This window comes from Mus musculus, chromosome 6 (assembly GCF_000001635.26).
Source record: "Mus musculus strain C57BL/6J chromosome 6, GRCm38.p6 C57BL/6J".
NCBI lineage: Eukaryota > Metazoa > Chordata > Mammalia > Rodentia > Muridae > Mus > Mus musculus.
The window spans coordinates 31,084,695-31,102,995 of record NC_000072.6 but is presented as its reverse complement, the minus strand read 5'-3'; the positions used below and the strand labels follow the sequence as shown (position 1 = coordinate 31,102,995).

At 47.8% G+C, this 18,301-nt stretch overlaps 1 long non-coding RNA gene across 1 annotated transcript in view; it reads left to right on the top strand.

Annotated features, from left to right (window-relative positions):
* Positions 1-9,433, top strand: part of Lncpint (long non-protein coding RNA, Trp53 induced transcript) — a 124,912-nt gene extending 115,479 nt beyond the window's left edge. The window contains exon 4 of the long non-coding RNA NR_110471.1: positions 9,401-9,433. This is a non-coding gene — a long non-coding RNA (long non-protein coding RNA, Trp53 induced transcript). The remainder of the gene's footprint in view (positions 1-9,400) is intronic.
* Positions 9,434-18,301: the final 8,868 nt, after the last annotated feature.

Below are 18,301 nucleotides of genomic sequence, written 5' to 3'. Positions count from 1 at the left end.
TTTAGAGTAGTGCCAGCCACTGGGGACAGGAGAAAGTGGGACCGTCCACCTGCCAGGCCACTAACTGAACACGGAGCATCTGTTAATTTTGTCTCCTTAAGACCAGGCTTGCAGGCAGGAGCCAGTTCTCAGTCAGTTGTAGGTGCTGGTGTGAGCCCTGGCAGTTCTCAGTCAGTTGTAGGTTCTGGTGTGAGCCCTGGCAGTTCTCAGTCAGTTGTAGGTTCTGGTGTGAGCCTTGGCAGTTTCCTTCTTGGCAGTTGACCATCCTTGCTAAAGCTATGGTACCCTGCAACCACTTTGATGTGCATTCATTAATGTCCTTGTCTTCTTGAAGGAAGGATTGCTGTCCTTACTGATTTGCAATCGGGTGCTTTGAGCACAGTTTGTGTGGGGGATGTGTACAAAAGGTTGTATATGGTGGGCATGGGTGAAGTACACTTGGAAGATGGGTGTCAGGGAGTCACTGCCCAGCCCAAGAATCAGCACACACACACACACACACACACACACACACACACACACACACACACACACACACACGCTGCAGACGGTTTTATTTACAATTATTTTCTGGCTCTGAACAGACATAGGTTTTTATCACCACATAAGTTGGCATTGGTAGAAGCACTTGAAGACGTGACAGTGTGGCCCAACATTGTATGTGGTCTTCTTTGCAGCTTGAGTTTTTCTCCTGTGTTGCATTTGTAAAACTCGTACGGCTGATGGAGATGGCAACCGTGTCTTCCTCTGTGTTGCTTTGCTGTTCTGCATGTGACTTCATCACAGTTTTTCATTATCTCATTTATGGAAAGTGGGAGGAAAACAGGGATTGTGTTTCAGGCCTGTGGAGCGTGAGATGCGTCTGAGAAGCCGCTGAGGATACAGGTGTGCCTAGGTATGGGAGTGACCGACATGCAGACAGCATCCCGAATGTTACAGAACGCTTCTGTTGAGACTTGTGTGTCATACGGTGCTTATCTGTTATCTGTTGTGTGTCCTTCTAGTCGGTTAGTGTGTTGTCTCTTTGCTGTAGTGTGACATACAGAGGAGGAGTGAGGAGCATAGGAGCGTCTAGAGATGAGGAGAGAAACGTTTGCAAGCCCTAGGGTGATGCGAAGGTTAGCCATTGATGTTAGTGCCTCTCCAAGAGTCTTGGGAAATGGAACCACTATATCAGTTCTCACTGTCAATTGAAATACACCGTGGGGAAAGTCACCATGCTTCATTACAGTATCTGGTTAGCTAGCTCTTGTTCACTGAGTGCCAACATCACCTGCAGTAACTCCCATTCTTTACTCAAAGCAGGAGAAATAGAAACAGCAGTGCACAGAGGGTGGACCGGCACTTGAATGCATAAGATCCGTTCCTAAGAGCCATGTTCTCTCGCCCATGTGTGGCTGTTCTTACAGGCGTTGACCAGGTCCTGCAGCATCAGGCGTTCGGACATTTTAAACTCGTATTTCAGTGTGTCTACCTTGAATCCAGCTAAGAAACACCCTCGGTACAGGTAACGGACAGTCCCTCGGTCTGTCTGTATGGATTAGTACCTGTTACACTCCCTAGCTCCTGGCTGCCCCTTGTGCTCCACAAAATTGATCCAGATGATCTGATTCACGGGGGTTTGCTTTAATTAAAACATTAATTTAAAAGTGATCCTTAAGCTGTTTGCCTGTCACTACCCAGAGTCAGTAAACAGTGACAGGGCCTAGCCCCCTGTCTCTCAAGCACATACTTGCTCAGTATTAATAAGCCATATATCTCCAGGGGATCTGGCAGAGATTTAAAAGCACTTAAGTTTATGCGATTAAATATGAAGGATTTTTTTTTAATATTAAAGAGACCAGGCAGTGACCAGAGCAAATGTGCTTTTCTCTGAAGACCTTTGACAGTCAGGGGTGCTGGGATTAGATCAGAGAGCTGTCATTGTGGGATGCTGAGGGAGTTCAGTTCTGTAATGCATGATCCCACCAATGGGTAGGTGGCGCTGTGGTGACTCAGGGGAGAAGGAGGTGGGCTAACTGAGTTGGTGCCTCCCTGTGTGTGCAGGTGCTGTGCAGTTAGCTTCCTGTGCTTATGGAAAAGCTTCACCACACAAGTAAACAGTGTGCGTTTCCAGACGCTATGAGTCGTCCACCATCTGAAGACAAAGCAGAGAGTGACAAATCACCTTTGTCAGCAGGACCTTGCCAGAGAGATCAGTGTCCCTGCACTAATCACATGTGGATAGGTTCACGGAGAAACACTTTGGGGAGAAGGCTTTCTGCAGCGTGGGAGCTGCATTTCTAAGGTTAGCGTGATGGGATTTGAATGGAAGACACAGTCTGATGGTGAGCAAAAGTGTCCATCCTGCCTGTTGATTCAGACAGTTCCCCAGATGGGAGAAATGCGCGTCTGGCTCTTCCACTAGGTGTTAGGTGGTTGTTGTATACGGTGAATCAGCTCGTGGCAGTAGGTCAGGGTCATGTCAGTAACTGTTCTGGGTGAGCTGCCTCAACACAGGAACATTCTTTTCTTTGTCTCTGAGAGGTTCCTTGGCCATGTACTTCCTGCAGCTGCGGGCGAGTCACTGCCATTCTCTGTAGCCCTTGTCATTTGCCCTCAAGACCACAGTCTGACCCGGCAACCCTTGTGGCGACAGCACACCTTTCAGACCTTGGTGAGCTGCTTCTGACCCACAATCTGAATCGCTGTGATGAGTTGTGCGTGGTGACGGCCAGTGAATGAATGGAAAAGAACACAAGGGCAAGAAGCCAGGAGACCGGCACAGGCACTCAGACCTCTGCTCTGGGGCTGCCATCTGAATGGGCAGCTGGACTTGATAATCTTTGCTGGCACGGGTGACCTGTTTGTGACGTTGTGGAATAAGTCATATGATGAAGAAGCAAACATTCCATTGCATCTGGACCTGGGAGCTCTGAGTGTCCTGAGCATCCTACCCTGGTGACATGACCTGCCTTCCTGGCTCTCCTGTGTGAAGTTGCTCTCCATTCCCCTGCTCATAAGTAGCTGTATAAACTGAATATATCCTTTTACTAATTTTTGTGCGTGTGGGTGGTAAGAATACAAAGAAATTGCTTAAGAAGTCCTAGTTTGTAAAATTTTATACACATTGTAGGCTCCATGCTCATGAGACACACTGTGTAAAGAAAGGGAAATGTAGAATATTTGTCACAGTTTTTAACTGAGCATAGACCTGTGATCACAGAGCTTGTGGGAGAGGGTAGTGGAACCTCTGCCTGCTGCGGCTGATGACACGGTCAGGAGAGAATCTCCCCAGTGCCTATGCCTCCACCTCTGCCACAGGGGAGGTTGTTGTTAAGGGTCCTGGCGTCTTACGTGGGTTCACACAGTCGTATTTACCAGAAGTATAAACGGTGCGCATGAGAGTATGAGAGGAAACAGGTGAAGTGCTGATTACAAAAGCCAGCAGTGGCTGCCCCCCATACTCCCTCCCTCCCTCCCTCCCTCCCTCCCTTCCTTTCACCATTTTTCTCTCTTCCCATTTCCTTCCTTTCTCCTTCCTTTTCCTTCTTTCAGCATCCACCATGTTCAAACAAGATCACCACAGACCTTCACCCTTCTTCCCGAAGCTTTCAGGCTTAAGGAGGAAGCAGACTGGGTAGGCAGGGCACACAGGCAGTCAGAGGCTTTGGTGGAGCATGGACCACAGGGCATCTTCTCAAAACCTGCCCCAGCTCAGGACGGCCCTTCTGTCCCAGATCCACCAGCACGAACACTAGGTTTTGTGGAGCTGTGCAGCACAGAGTAACTTTGAGAGATTGCTGCTAGAGATTTTCTTTTTCAAAGAGATGATGGGTGGACAGGCAGACATAGTGGACGGCTCCTCGAGTGTGCTTTACAGAATTAGGCAGTGTCTTTAAGTGTGAAATTGAAAGAGAAAACTTTTTCAAAAGTGGCATTCACAAATAAATTGGAGCAGATGTCTTCATCCAGCACCCACCCCTCTCAGAAATGGAGCTGGAGTGGGCGGGAGCTACTTCTGTGGTGTGGATGGCACTGCCCATTCCTAATGAAGACTACCGGAGAAAGAGCAGCAGTGGCATCAGACTGAAAACAGCTTTGATCCACTGCAGGACTCAGGCAGGAGAGTGCTGGGAGGAGAGCCGCCACCCTGCCCAGCTGAAGAGGCCGGTGGGCTAGCTCAGCCTCAGCTTGTGAGTGTGGGCACTAGAGAGGCTCTGAAGCCCGAAGCTTTTCAGCACGGTTTGTTTTCTGTTGCTGAAAGGACTGTGGAGTCCAGGTTCTTTGTACCTCCCCACCCCCCTGGTTTGACAGCATGTCTGATCTGGACTCTCCGGATCTGTCTCTGGTCCTCTCAAATCCGAGCGTCTCCTTCCCTTGGTCCTTCTGAACTGGAAACAAGCAGGCAGGCCTTTAGAACTCACCCATTTTAGAAGATTCCCAAAAGAAGAGTTCACTGAAGCTGGGAATTACCTTTGCAATGCACTCCTCATTAGGGACGACTGTTCGTGCGCTGAACTTGTTCAGCTGTGTGGTTGATCACATATTTAGGAAATTTTAAAATAAACTTTAATGTTACAAGCATTACTTACATGAGGTTCTAGGTGTTTTGTGAACAAGTGGAACACTAGACTTGTTCATGGCATGAATTCAATCTAGACCCCAGTGGTTGTCGGCATTGCTGAATACCAGGCAGCCGAGCATTTGCTTCAGATAAAGACGTGTGGAGGGTTTTAATCACTTTTCCCCTCTTTTAAATACCGCCTTTCAGTAGTTGCTTCTTAGTGAATGAGTGATTGTTTACTGAAGTTTTATACCAGGGTTTTGGACATTAAACAGTTGTAATCAGAATACAATTTTGTAAGAAAATATCTGCTCATTTTCTTACCCTTACATCAGAACAATAAAAATAAATTGACATTCTCCCCCTGGGCATGCAATGATTTTAGAAATCCCACCATTCTCTTTTTGAAAACTTGAAGCGTAATAAATGAGTTCAGAAGAAATTTAATTATAGTTCTTAAGCTGTAAACCTCTGGAAGTGGGTAGGGCCGCAGTAACTTCCACCTCTTGAAAGAGACAAGCCATATGCAGCTAGAATAAAATTTGACCCTTTGAGTGTGATCAGCATCTGAAGGAAAATCATCCCCCCCCCTTTCTAAATTATTTTTCTTATTTGCTTATCAATGAACACAAAATACCACACTTGGGCATCTCTTAGGCAACAGAAGCAAGAGCCCAGCATTCGTTATCTTCGTAGGTGAGGTTGTTAGCATCCTGTGGAAGACAGTGGTTGACAAGGCCACCTGGAGGAAACTTGGATCCTCCTCTTGAAATAAACTTGACAGGGACCTCACAGAAGAGCACTCCCTCCGGAAATGCTCAGTTTTAAAAAGCCACTAAAATTGACAGAGCATCTCAGAAGTGTTATCCTCCCAGAGTGGTTCTCGGGGCCTTTGGAAATCCTGCAGTCATTTCCTGCACCCCCAGCTAGGAACTCCCAGGAGCTGGCACGTGCTCCCCCAGCTTCTCCTACCAGAGCGAGCAGCCCATGACATCCCTTCCTGATCGGGATTTACAGCGTGAGTTGTTCTCCAAGGTCCCCAAGCACCGAGCACTGGTGGTTTAAACTTAGGTTGGTGAAACCTGCCAGTTGCCCCAGAGGTAGGGAATTCAGTGTGGGCGCCTTGATAGTGGGCCGCCACAGAAGTTCTGTCCTATCCTGTGAAGGTAGTGAGCAATATTTTCAGGTCTCAACTGTAGATAGTCCAGGATGCCTGTAGTTAATTAACAAGACATATATAATAGAAAGAAATGACCTGACACTCACATAGGTGAACATAGTCTATAGTTTCACTGTAAAGTTGAAACAAGAAAGATCATGTACACAGACAACTTACAGCTAATGGTGAGCTTTGGCCGCCAGCATCCAGTATTTTTCACCCATTGGCTTAGGCCCCCGCAGCCAGTGCAATCATGTATATTTACTGCTCAAACCTAAGATCTTTGAAACAATGACTGTGTTCTGCTGAGGCGGCCTGCTTTAATGAGTGCCAGAGTACATGTGCCGTCCCCTGAATGAGACCAGCCTTTATATACTGGAAAAGGTTATATTCCTACAGAGAACTCAACCCTTCACCAGATCCCTGCAGGCGTCTACGCTATCAGAAACTAGTTTAACTTGGGAACTGCATCCAGGGTTTTGAGGGCAGCAAACCCTGGCCAAAGGTCTGTTTCATTTGTCCAGAAACTGCCTTTCTGTGTAAGCTACATGCATTAGTCTCTGCTGGGCCATGGCTCTGCAGCCCCAGAAGGTATCTGAATGAGCCTAAAATAACCCTGCCACCAGGACAGAATGGGGCCTATTTGGCTTGTGTCTTGCTATTTGTCCCTCCAATGAGTCCCAGTTGTGACGTCAAGGCTGCCTGCCGTTCAGCATCAAGCGAGCAAAAAGGAAACTGTGGCCTCACTTTTCATCAGTAGCCCGGACAGACGCTTGGTCCTCAGGCATCCAAAATGCTCTGTCTGGCAGAGCTGTGCATTCCATGCCTGGGTGACCTGGTTAAACGGAGGAAACCAAATGCTGTTCCCGAATGCTCTCCAAAACAAACCTTCCACCCAGGCGGCTCAGGCTTCGGCCCCACAGCCTCCAAGGACTGAAAGGCTGGGCCACGCTACTTGTGCATTCTGCTCCAGTTCAGCCTCTGAGGCGAGAATGTGATTAGCAGCGGCCTTGTAGCGGCCTCCTCAACAACTTCACTATAACAACTTCCCTGTGCTGCCTGCAGGTCCCTACTGCAAAGTCCCTTCTGGAAAACAAAGGCTGGCTTTACAAAACCTTTTTGGAATCACACTCAAAAGTGTCAGCTGGTGAATGACAGGCCACCTTCACCCTGTCCTCATCCGGCTTCCCACTCCCGGCCCCCAGCCACGGATTTCTCAATTCTAGAAAGACACTTGTGTGTGTGTGTGTGTGTGTGTGTGTGTGTGTGTGTGTGTGTGTGTGTGTGTGTGTGTGTGCGCGCGCGCATTTTAATCTTTATTCCCCGCTCTTCTTTCTTAGCATCAATTCTAGAAAGACACTTGTGTGTGTGTGTGTGTGTGTGTGTGTGTGTGTGTGTGTGTGTGTGTGTGTGCGCGCGCGCGCACGCGCGCGCGCATTTTAATCTTTATTCCTCGCTCTTCTTTCTTAGCACCAGTCTGCTCTGTTTTTGCTTGCTGGTTTGTCAAGAGCAGTGCCTTGCTTTGGGGAGAAGGAGCGGTCAGTAAATCTGACCCTACCTCTGCAGGACATAAAGTCGTCTCAGGAGACCAAAGCCTCCTTGGCCGTGTTCTGATGTCTTACAATAGTGGATGCCTCAGATCTACCAGCTTAAGACTAAGTCATGCTTCCAGACCCTGCCTCCTCGACTTTCTTTTTGCCATGGAAGGCCACTTTATTTTAGGAGTCTGAGGTGAACATTCAGTCCCTAGGAAAAGCCCGGGTATGACAGACCACACTGTACGTCAGGGTTGTGTTAGACAAGTCACTGGGTTTGAGGTTTTGCATTAGAAATCCCACTCAGCCTTTCTGCGAATGCCCCTTCTGTAAGCCTTGGACTGAAGGATGCTGGCAGAAATCAAAACCACTCAACCCAGTACATACACAAGTATATGTGCACATTTTATGTCAGAATCTTGATAAAGTAAGTCCTTGTTCTAGAGGCAGGTTCTTCTGTATAACCCAGACTAGCCTCAAATTGAATTTAATCCTCTTGACCCTGACCCTGAGGTATCATAATATAAAACGTAACAGTTTTTAAAGACTTGATTTAAAGTTGAATCAAATGCTTCATTATGGCTATGCCCTATAAAGCATGGAATTTGTTTTATTATATGAAAGAGACTTGAGACACGATGCAGTCGTTTTCTTTCTTTGGACAAAGATTGAATACTGACTTCTAGACTTACTTCAGAGAGGGTAGTTTGTATAGACGCACTTGAAATATCCTTAAATCCCTCCATTAATTTTTTTAAAATGTACAAGCCAGTCTCTTAATGTAAAAAACAAACAAACAAGAAATCTAGCTTTCATACAGTCATCTCTGTTAGGCTTCGTTTTCCTTAAGCCTGGGTCTTCAGATTCTGATTGTAACCTCAGAGGTCTCACAACACGTAACACAATGTTATTTTCCAGTTTCATGTCACAAGGTGACTGTGTTATATTTATACTGTACTCTGTGCTGTTAGCCAGTCAAGAAGGTGAACAAGAAGAGACGCTGGTAACACAAGGACTGGTCACTGCATGACCTTGTGTGTCAAACTAATTAGGATGAACTTTGCTTCCTAATACAAAGTATCCAAGTGATTACTCAGGAAACAGGAACCCCTACCACAAATACAGTGTTGCCTTCCCTTTCTCCTTGAAACATCTGCATTCTGTGCAGGGGTGTCCGTGGGGCCAGAGGAGTCTGTCAGGTGCTGTGTTCTTCACTGGCTGTCTTGCCCGCTAAGACAGGGTTTCTCCCTGAATCCAGAGCTCTCCAGTTCTGTCTTTGTCTTTTTCGCTCATCTGTTTTTCTCTGTTCCCTCCCAACCCTCCAGAGCCGGGGCCTCGGACATGTGCAGCCACTCACGACTCTTGCGTGAGAGCTGGGGATCTGAACTCGGGTCATCGTGCTTGCTCAGCAGGCACTCTTGAAACTGATGTGCCCCCCCACCTCCACCACACCCCCACCCCGTGTGGACTCTAAAGGAGTCAGTGTGCTTTAATGGCCTTTATTATCAACCGCATGTAGATTTGTGTGTTAGTCCTTAGTGTCGTAGCTAATATAACGGGGGGGGGGGGGTGAGGGGGGAGTTGCAGAACTTCAGGGGTTTTGTTGTCTTGTTTTATTTTCATTTATGGGGCACATGTGAATGTCAAGAGTCAATTCCTTCCTTCTCCATGTTAGTTCCAGGAATCAAACACAGTCAGGCTTAGTGGCAAGCTCCCTTACCCACTGTGCCATCTTACCTTCCTCAAACTAAAGGTTCTTAAGTCTCGGTGTGGAGTTGTGTCAGAGCTGTGCTCTCTGGTTGAACAGAGGCCCTGTAGGTAAAACCCTGGAGAAACACAGAGTGCTTATAGCACAAAGTAGTGTCCTTTCGAGGGCAATTGGTGTGTGGCTTGTTTGTTTGTTTGTGACAAGGTTCTACCATATACTTCTGGCTTCTTAGTAGTGACTTTCTATTTTGTATAAAATTTTCATATTTATTTTTAAAATTTAGTGAAGACTTAAAAACTGGTGGTCATAATTCTTTTCTCTGTAGACCCAGTAAGATTACTGAAGATTTCTGTGGAGTATAGTGACATACAGAATCTAAATCCAGGGGTTACAGGTATGACTCTTTGTGTCTTGTGATAGGTAATTTGACAGCCATTTTCTTCATGCGGCAGGTGTGGACAGCCAGCGACCTCCACGGAAATCATGAAGATGTCCTTTCTGTTCCTCACTGCCTTCTGCCACAGCCCCTGGTCGGCAAGTGACCAATTAAAAGGACCAGCCTGTCATTCAGGAACAATTGACAGAGGTCTAAGATGTGTGAGAGAGAAGACAAAGGAGGCAGAGAGAGAGAGAGAGGTGCTGGCCAGACTTGGTGACAAACAGGCCTGACACAGTGAAGACGAAGGTGAGCCCATCTCCCAAGCCTTACCGTATGACTGCTCTTCGAGATAAGGAGAAACAAGTAGAGGTGAATGTGTGTTATTTTCTGGTTGAAACAGGTTAAATACAGAGAAGAAATAACTTGGAAACGAACATCAAAGAAGGATGGTGGAAATGGTATGCTTGAGTGTGTGTGTGAGTGTGTGTGTGTGCTTGTGTCAGGGTGTGTCTATGTGTGTGTCTGATGACATGAGTGTGTGTCTGTCTGTGGGTGAGTGTACGAGTGTGTGTATTAAAGAAGTTGTGATGTAGTCTCATTTCAAACCTGGCTCAGGATTACTGGCTGCCCAGTGGACTCACACTCTTGCCTGCATCAGAAAGCCAAGCTAGGCCCCGCTCCCTGTGCACTCGAGTGTCTGTTTTGTTGGCTGCATCTTGCTGCGGCACTAAGGGATGGACTTTGCCAAGCCCAGTCTGTAAACAAATCTGTTGGCTCAGGATTGTTCTCAGTGGTTAGCCGTGTACACTGGTTCTACTTTCCCCTCCAACATAGAAAAGCCTAGGAATTTTGAGGCTTGTTTTCTTTTAGAAATAAGTGGGATTTTTTTTTTTGCATGTGCCTTTAAAAACATACGCATCTTCCCCACAGAACTCTTGGGGTTGCTGCAATTTTAAGCCTGGCCCGTGAATTCTGAACATGGACTGCAGCCACTCCTGAGCCCTGCAGGGACCATGCTCAGTAGGATGGGAAAGCTCCTTTGCCCTTAGAACTCCTTCTGGGCCATGACCCGGTGGATCACCTAGGATGAAAACGTACTATAAAGGGTTCCCAGGAGTGAGCCATGTCCTTGGCAGCCTGGAGTGTGCACCAACGCCCCACTTACAGCCACTTCCCACCTGGAGTGTGCACTGACACCTCCACCTACGGCTACTTCCCACCTGGAGTTTTTTCGTGGTTGATTTAATATCCCATCTAGGTTCAAGGTTTTTTGGTGGTGGGGGGGGGGTTGTTGTTGTTGTGTTGTGTTGTTTTGTTTTGTTTTGTTTTGTTGAGACAGGGTTTCTCTGTGTAGCCCTGGCTGTCCTGGAACTCACTCTGTAGTTCCAGGCTGGCCTCAAACTCAGAAATCTGCCTGTCTCTGCCTCCCAAGTGCTGGGGTTAAAGGTGTGTGCCACCACTGCCCAGCCAGGTTCAAGTTTTTATGACAGGAAGTGTGTGTGAATGCTTAAGATAGGAGTAAATAGTCCTTGGTCTTGTGACTGTAGTGAACCCTGTAATAGCCAGTTTGGGGATGGGGTAAAGTTCCGGCTTATAAATGTAACATGGGTCAGTGTTCTAGAATCTTGTGTATAGTTGTGACTCTGTCTTCAGTGGAACTAAAACCAGAATGATCTGTTCAACTTTCTTTTCTATCTTTCTTGTTAGGTTTAGGAAGATGTTTTAAGTGTTTTCTTTTCTGTGACCCAACATAATACAGACCCGTTACAGTGTGGCAGGGAGGAGAGTAAGATGAACACCCTAGGTAAGCAGGCCACTACCAAGTAACAGTGACGGTTCTATGTAGAACATTCTAGACCACGTGCAGGTATCATGTCACTGAAATAGGGGATGCTTTTTGCTTGAAGATTGAAAGGACACCCAGGCTAGGGAGACTCCCAAGCGCCGCCTTAGACAACCTGCTTGGCGGGGACCAGAGGAAGGCAGACTGATGGGAGCCAGGGTGGATGCGGCTGAGCAAGTTCAGAGAGAGAAGAACCGCATGAAGCTTGATTCTGTCCCTAATCTGCAGAGCTGCTTGCTGGAGGAGCTTTTCTGGAGACCAAATGCACAAGAAAAGAAGGGTTCTTCCTTTTCAGGCCTGGATGAGGCAGGGGGCCATGCCTAGCTCACACTAACACCGCTCACTCGTGCTTCCCAGGGGTGAATGGGCACCGGACAGATTGAAGCTTCTAGCTTGAAGCCTCAGTCTAACTCTGTCACATCCTCGAGCAGGGATGTAGATGTGAAGGGCCAGATTTAAATACCAACACAAGTTGACTGCGAAGCCCCCCCTTATCCATCCTGGTTGAAAACAGGTCCTCTGAATCCTTCTCTCCGAGTTAGCATCACTGATCTAGCAGGCAAAGTTTGTAAGGCCCACGGAGCTGTTTACTGTGGACAGACTGACCTACCTGGTCATCTTAAACTTGTTAGTGTGTAGTAGTTAAACTTTCTAGAAAGCTGCATTGGCAAGTGACAAAAGCCACACTGTGGCTTTAAGGCAATTCCCATAATGCTCTGCCACTCTCGGCGCACCTCATGGAGGTGGCTGGCGGGCTCTGGGGCACAAGTCAAGGTCACCCTCCCATGGCTTTTGAGTGCCTTGTCCACCGCCCACTGATTGGCCAACCTTAGGTACGTCCCCAAGCTCCCTCTGTTTCCTTATCTCTAGGATGGGGTAATAGTGGCCCTTAGCCTATAAGGTTGCCCAGAAAATTGCTTGAGTAGAGCACGAGGCAGGCCTGTGTGTCACCAGATGATTAAACTGGCCTAATTAGGTCGGGTGGCCTGCCTGAGAGCAGATTCACAAAAGGAGCTGGACCCCAGAGCTTGTGTCCTACCCAAATGTCCTACCACTGTGTCTCCTGTCCCGTAAAGGCACAAACACAACGGGTTCACTTGTTTCCGTTGTTTGAAGGAGAACTTTGAGTAAATGTTACGCAGACGGAGCACTTTTGTGTCAGGGTTTTATTTTGTTTGAAGAGGGTGGACTCTGTACACTTGTATGGTATCCACAACAATGCAAGTGGCAGGAAGATGTGAAGCAGCCTCGGGATCCAGTCACATTTGGAGTGTCCAGCCATAGGGCACCCACCCAAGTGAGCACATCTCTCAAGGACAGCAGTGACCTCCAAAGCCACCATCTGCTTGGCATGTGTCCCCTGTGCCCCTCCTTAGCTTCTGCTTCATGGCCTTCTAGTTTGGCTTTATGTTCCCTTCCCCCCTATCCAATACTTCAGGACTGACCTCCCAGGACTGTTCCGTCGGCAGTCAGAGAGGACGGGACTAGCCACACGCACCACCCTTGAGATTTGAACCTGGTATGTGTGTGACACTAGGGGAGGGAGGCTTCCTGTTGGCAAGATGGGAAATGAGCTATCCAAGCATTTGAGCAGTGCTCAGAATACCAGTCAACGTCCTTCCTCCCACCAGCATAGCAGCAGCAGGACTTGTAGACTCATGCTCTCTCACTGAGGACAACCATAAGGTCTCAAAGGTGAGGGCAGCAGGGTGAGTGTGTATTCTCATCTCCAGTTATAACTGGTGAAATATGTTCACATTATGCAAATGGTTCCCAGTATCAGTCTGATGGCCTGTGGATATAGCCCCATAGAGAGCGACTTGCCTAACCTGTGTGAAGCCCTGAGTCCAGTCCCCAGTGCTGCCAAAGGCAAGCAGCAGCAACATCAACAACATGACCATTTGTAAAAATGTTCAAAACAGCATGTCCCTTCTTAGTATCCAAAAACAAGAAAGAAGAGAGTCAGGCCAAAACATCCAAAGGCGCTGAAACAAAACCAGGAAGGACTTGCTCTGTCTCTACTCCGAAGTTGTCGATTGCAGAGGCTTGTGTACCCTCCTCTGGCATTGACACACACCCTCCCCCCACCGGTTCCCCCCACCCTCCCCTCACCCAGAATGAAGGCTCATTCTCAGCTGGACCATGTAAGGCAAGGGCGAGCTCTTAGGAAAAGGCTGCCTTTCTCCAGCATGCATGGTGTCCTCAGAAAGAAACCCTGCCACGACTGATACTCTACCTTCCCCATGCATCTGAGCAGCCTGCCGTCAGGAGCTCCTATACCCTTCTTCCTGGCATAAACTAATAGGTTTGGCAAAACACCAAACACCATACTTCAATGGCAGCTTCAAAGGACACCTTAGTGTTGGATGACGTGTGCGCTGCTGTTAACGTGACTGTCCCATAAACGGCTCTGAAAATGGTTCCTTCTACGAACCTAGGGAGTGGCAGTAGACTCTGTTTAATGCCATCTGGGAGGAAAGAGGATTTCATGTTTGAAATTTGGGAATAAACAAAACCAACTTTCTCTCTCCTGCAAGGGTTAATGCTCCAGTCAGCTTCAGATGGGTTCTCTTGAGTCTTACAATTGCTTTTCTGGTCACGCACTCAGAAGGTCTAAGCATTTGTGGATCTCACCCTCCACCCCCACCCCAAATGCTATTCTCTTTGGCAGTCTTAATTACACAGGGGTTGGGAAACCAAATTAAAACTAGGCGTGGCTGGGTAAACAGCGATCACATTGCAGGCTTTTAGCTTTGCTCTTGGGGCTGTCTCTCCTTCCCGTAGCTCTGCTTTGCACTTCGTATTTTCCTGAAGGAAATAGCATGGGGTCTTTTGGAAATAGTCACAGGAAGTGGGACTCGGTGGCTGGTTACTCACCAGCCGCGGAGTCAGTCCTGACAGGTGGCAAATGCTGCTGCCTCCCTCCTGATTTATGTGAAAATAGCCCCGAGAGGCAGCCATGAGGGTGGGTGCACAGCCCAAAGGGCTTTTTGTCCACCGTGGCTTTCACGAGGAGACTGGTCATGGCGTGTCATCTGGATTGGGGGGGGGGGTGTGACTCAGAGCTGAGCTGGGGTCGCTCCACACACGTGGTAGCCACCGTGGGGTTTCTGCTCAGTTCTCAGAGTGCAGGCGGTCTCCTAAAAATGATCTCTCCCTCCCACCCCCAACAGCCGTCCTTTCTCAGTGAGTCACTTCCAGAAATGAATAGCCGCAGATTTTGGAATGAGCATTGTGAAATCTCTCGTTTATAATGGCAGGTTTTCAGTTGGTGGCTTGATCAGACATTTTCTCAAGATGAAAATGAGACCTTGTCTTTAAAAAGAAAAGAAAGTAAGTAAGCCCTGTGGATTCAGAAAGCAAAAGTCTCCCACTGAAGAGCTGTCACAGCTGACCTAGCCCTGTGTGTCGAGCTGTGTGTCCTTAGATCTGCCTGTTTGGATGAGTTCTTGGAATTACGGACCTCTCAGCAGTAGTAGCTGGTGGTTTCCAATGCAGAAGGTTACTATTTGAATCAGCTCTCCTCTGGGTGAGTAGGTGGTAGTTTCCCAAGGTGTTCAGCAACTTGAGCCGTGGATTTAAAAGACTGCTGGCAGCTCTTACACACTTCTGCTTCCTGAAGCCCAGTGGATGGTTCTGCCGAGCAGCAGGAGGACCCTGGGGTGTGTTTGAACAGTGTGGATGATTGAATTACCACTCTGTCTTCTGAATATGGAGATCTTTTGAGGAGGAGAAGGTATTTTTGCAGAAGGAAGTGGTTTTATTTGTTTTAGGGGGAGCTTTCAGAGGGGTAACTATTGGGTTTCTGTTTTAAGCACTAAGACCCTTCTTTGGTGTGAAGGAGATAAATGACTTAGGGTCTTAACAGAGAAGTTTTTCTGTAACTCTGAGGAAGCTGTATGGCACTACTAGCAGTAGCCTCTGTCCAAGGAGGATGCTAACCCCAGCAGAGACTGACTATCTGACAGTACCCACTCTGGGTCTGCCAGGCCCCATGGGCTCCTGGGTTAGTGGGAGCACTTTGTGCAGGGCAGAGAGAATGAGCCCAGTTACTGGAAGCGGGGAGTGTAGCTGCAGGGATTGTTCTCTCAAGTGGATCAGTTGTTTGACCTACTGACTCATTTCGTAGGAATTGGGAAAACAACCTAATGTGGTTTTATTGTCGCTGTTCAGGACTGCAGGGTCTCAGCCTGGGATTGTGATGGGCTGGAGGAAGGTGCTGCTAGCATTCATGCTTTCTGCTGGCCCGCTCTTGGCTCTCCTGTGGAATTCAGTCCTCTGCTTCCAGGACAAGCCCAGCCTGCACTTGGGGATCCTTGGGTGACCGTTCAACCGTGAGTATTTTTTTTGAAGCTCACTGATTCTTGCTTAAAAACTTATAAATGGCATTTCATCAAAGGAAGAGCTTCAAAGAACTATCTTTGCTGGTTGTCGTGTGTGTAACACATTTCACATTTACTATGAAGAGGACTCTGTGTGTGATCCTGACTACAGAAGCACACATGACCTACAGATAACCATGGGAGCTAAGAATTAAGATTTTTTTGTTTGTTTTTATAGCATATACATAAAAATGAAGTTGTAGTTTTATTATTTAAAGCGAAACGTGAGGTAGATCCGTAAGATGCACATTTGAGGAAGTGACATGTCTGTGTGCAGAGACTTGTGATTCCTGGTGCTTTTCTTTCTCACCAGTGCTAGTAAATAAACCTCAGAAGAGAACAAAGAAAGTGCTTTGGTCCCGTGTAAGAGCAGACTTAGAGAAGATAGCCCTGAAGATGTGTATGCTACTCTCTGGGTTAGCTGTGCTGACTGCCTCCTCCTGATCCCATGTCCAGATCATATCCTTAATTAGTGTAAGGGATGCTTGTTAGGTGACGGCTGTGGGCGTTCTTACTCTCCCACCAAGGGGCTGAGTAGAGGGTACAGTCTATTGGGTCATGTCTGTTTAGTATACTGTTATGTCCTAACGCTGCAGAGTTAGAGTTATCAATCTGTTCTAGATTCTAGCCCTCCCTCCCCACCCCCCACCCCAAGATGCTGATAGAAGCCACGAATCCTTTAACCACGTCATTACACTTTTGCTTGCACATGGAGGCATCCACAGAAATGGAGACCCCTCTCCAGATGCAGCAGGTATAGGAGGCTGGGTTGCACTCTCAGGGGGTTGGGGGGGGGGGGGCTTACCCTTCTGGGCAGTTAGACTTCCCAAAGAACTGCTGTTAAAAGCAGGAAACAGCCAGGCCAGAAGTCACTCCATGTGGCTGCTGGGTGGAAATACAGAGCCAGAGGAAAAGACACAAGGGTGGAGAACACACGACTAAGTAAGTAATAGAGAGTGGTTGATACCCTCAGGATGGTCACGTGTGGAGCCCAGAATCCCTGTCCGATTAGCCAGGCGCATCTATAAAGGAGTATGACTTTGGGTAGAGAGCTAAGGATTCATAACCACTTTTTGTGTGTGCCACCAAATCAGGTAGGGTCACTTGAACTTGAAGGTGTCATTCATAACAAATTGGAGAGGTGGTTACACGCCTGGAAGAAACGTGGTGGGAGAAGCATATGAGGAGGTGGTTGAGAACAAAAGGAACAGTGTCTGGAAAAAATAAATCCAGCCCTTTGAGCTCATGAGTTGCATTGAAACCAGTACCATGGGGCCATTGTGGAAAAAGAAGACATGGACGTGCCACAGAGGTTAAGAGGGGCAGATGAGTCCGCCAGGCTCAGTGTACTCGGTTGGAGTCACATTCAGAGGAAAATGTTCAGCGATTGTGAAGTGCTGATGCACAATCAACAGAAATTGCACCCTTCTAGGAAAAGATAACGAGGCTGGGGGTTTTAGTGTGAAGGGGTGGGGGTGGGGCTGTTGCTGAGAGTCCTGTGCAGTAACTGTTTGACTTCTCGTGTCTCCTTGCCTCTGTGCCGCCCACTTGGTCTTCACTTGCAGCACGGTGTATAGCCGGCGGCTGGTTTAGGAATGTGTGTGACCCTTTTGTGATAGACTCCTGCAAGTAAATACATCCAGAAAAATCCAAAGAACTACGGCCATGACACAGGAATCATCAATACATTTTCTGGCTGTGATAAACAGATAAGAAAGGTGATAAAATAGCTGAGCTTAGACATGTGATGACATCTTTGGTGATAACTTTCTAAAGATGAAAGTAAGTAGCTATTTTGAGTGGTAGAACGTTTTATTTTTTCAACATGTAGGGCCTACTGTGATAGGTTCAAAAGGAAGATGACAGTGCCTGATTACACTACTGTGGGGACATAGAGCAGCGTGTGGTGGGGGCTTGTGGCATTCAACCACTACCCTGTGTGGCTTCCTGATGGAGTTGAAGTCCAGACTTTCCCCCAAAGGGCAGCCACTGAGGTTAGCAAGATGAAGGAGTTAGTGGTGAGCCGTTCCCCTGAGGATCCAGGTACACAGGGGCATGGACCTAGGAGGTGTGGCAGAAGGCAGTGGGAGCAGATGTTGGGGGAACCACCGTGAGCACGGGACTAGTGTGCCACAGGGGTGGCCTGGAGATTTCAAGAACATGCCTGGTGAGGTGTGTGACTTGGAAAGATGAGCAGGCAGCAGTTAAGAGGACTTGACTGGGGGACAGGTTGGGCAAGATAAAGAGGCACCTGACTCGGCAGAGCTATGATGAGCGGATTTGGAGGTAATGGACTCCAGAGAGAGGAGTGAGCAGGCAGATAGAGCAAAGTCAGCGTAATGGCTTAGTTACTGTGTACTGTTGCTCACTAGGGATCTATGACACAAGATGCCAGAAGGAAGTACAGGCCTGGAGGAAGAAACAGGTGGCATTGGAACATGCCAGAGCATACACTGGCTAGGTAAATGGAGATGTAAGACAGAGTGGGAAGTCAGCTTAGTGGGTATGAACTTCAAATTTGATGAACAGACAATTCAGATGAATATTGTGGTCTTGACTGGTATGAGGACCAATTTCCAAAGCAGTGGTCATTCTCTTGAGAGAGGGAGGGAGGAGAAGGGGTGGTGGTGGTGGTGGTGGTGGTGGTGGTGGTGGTGGTGGTGGTGGTGTTTATGTGTTTGTAACAAGATCTACTTTTGGTAGCCTTCACTGGCCTTGAACTCACTATGTAGCCCAGGTTGACATGGAA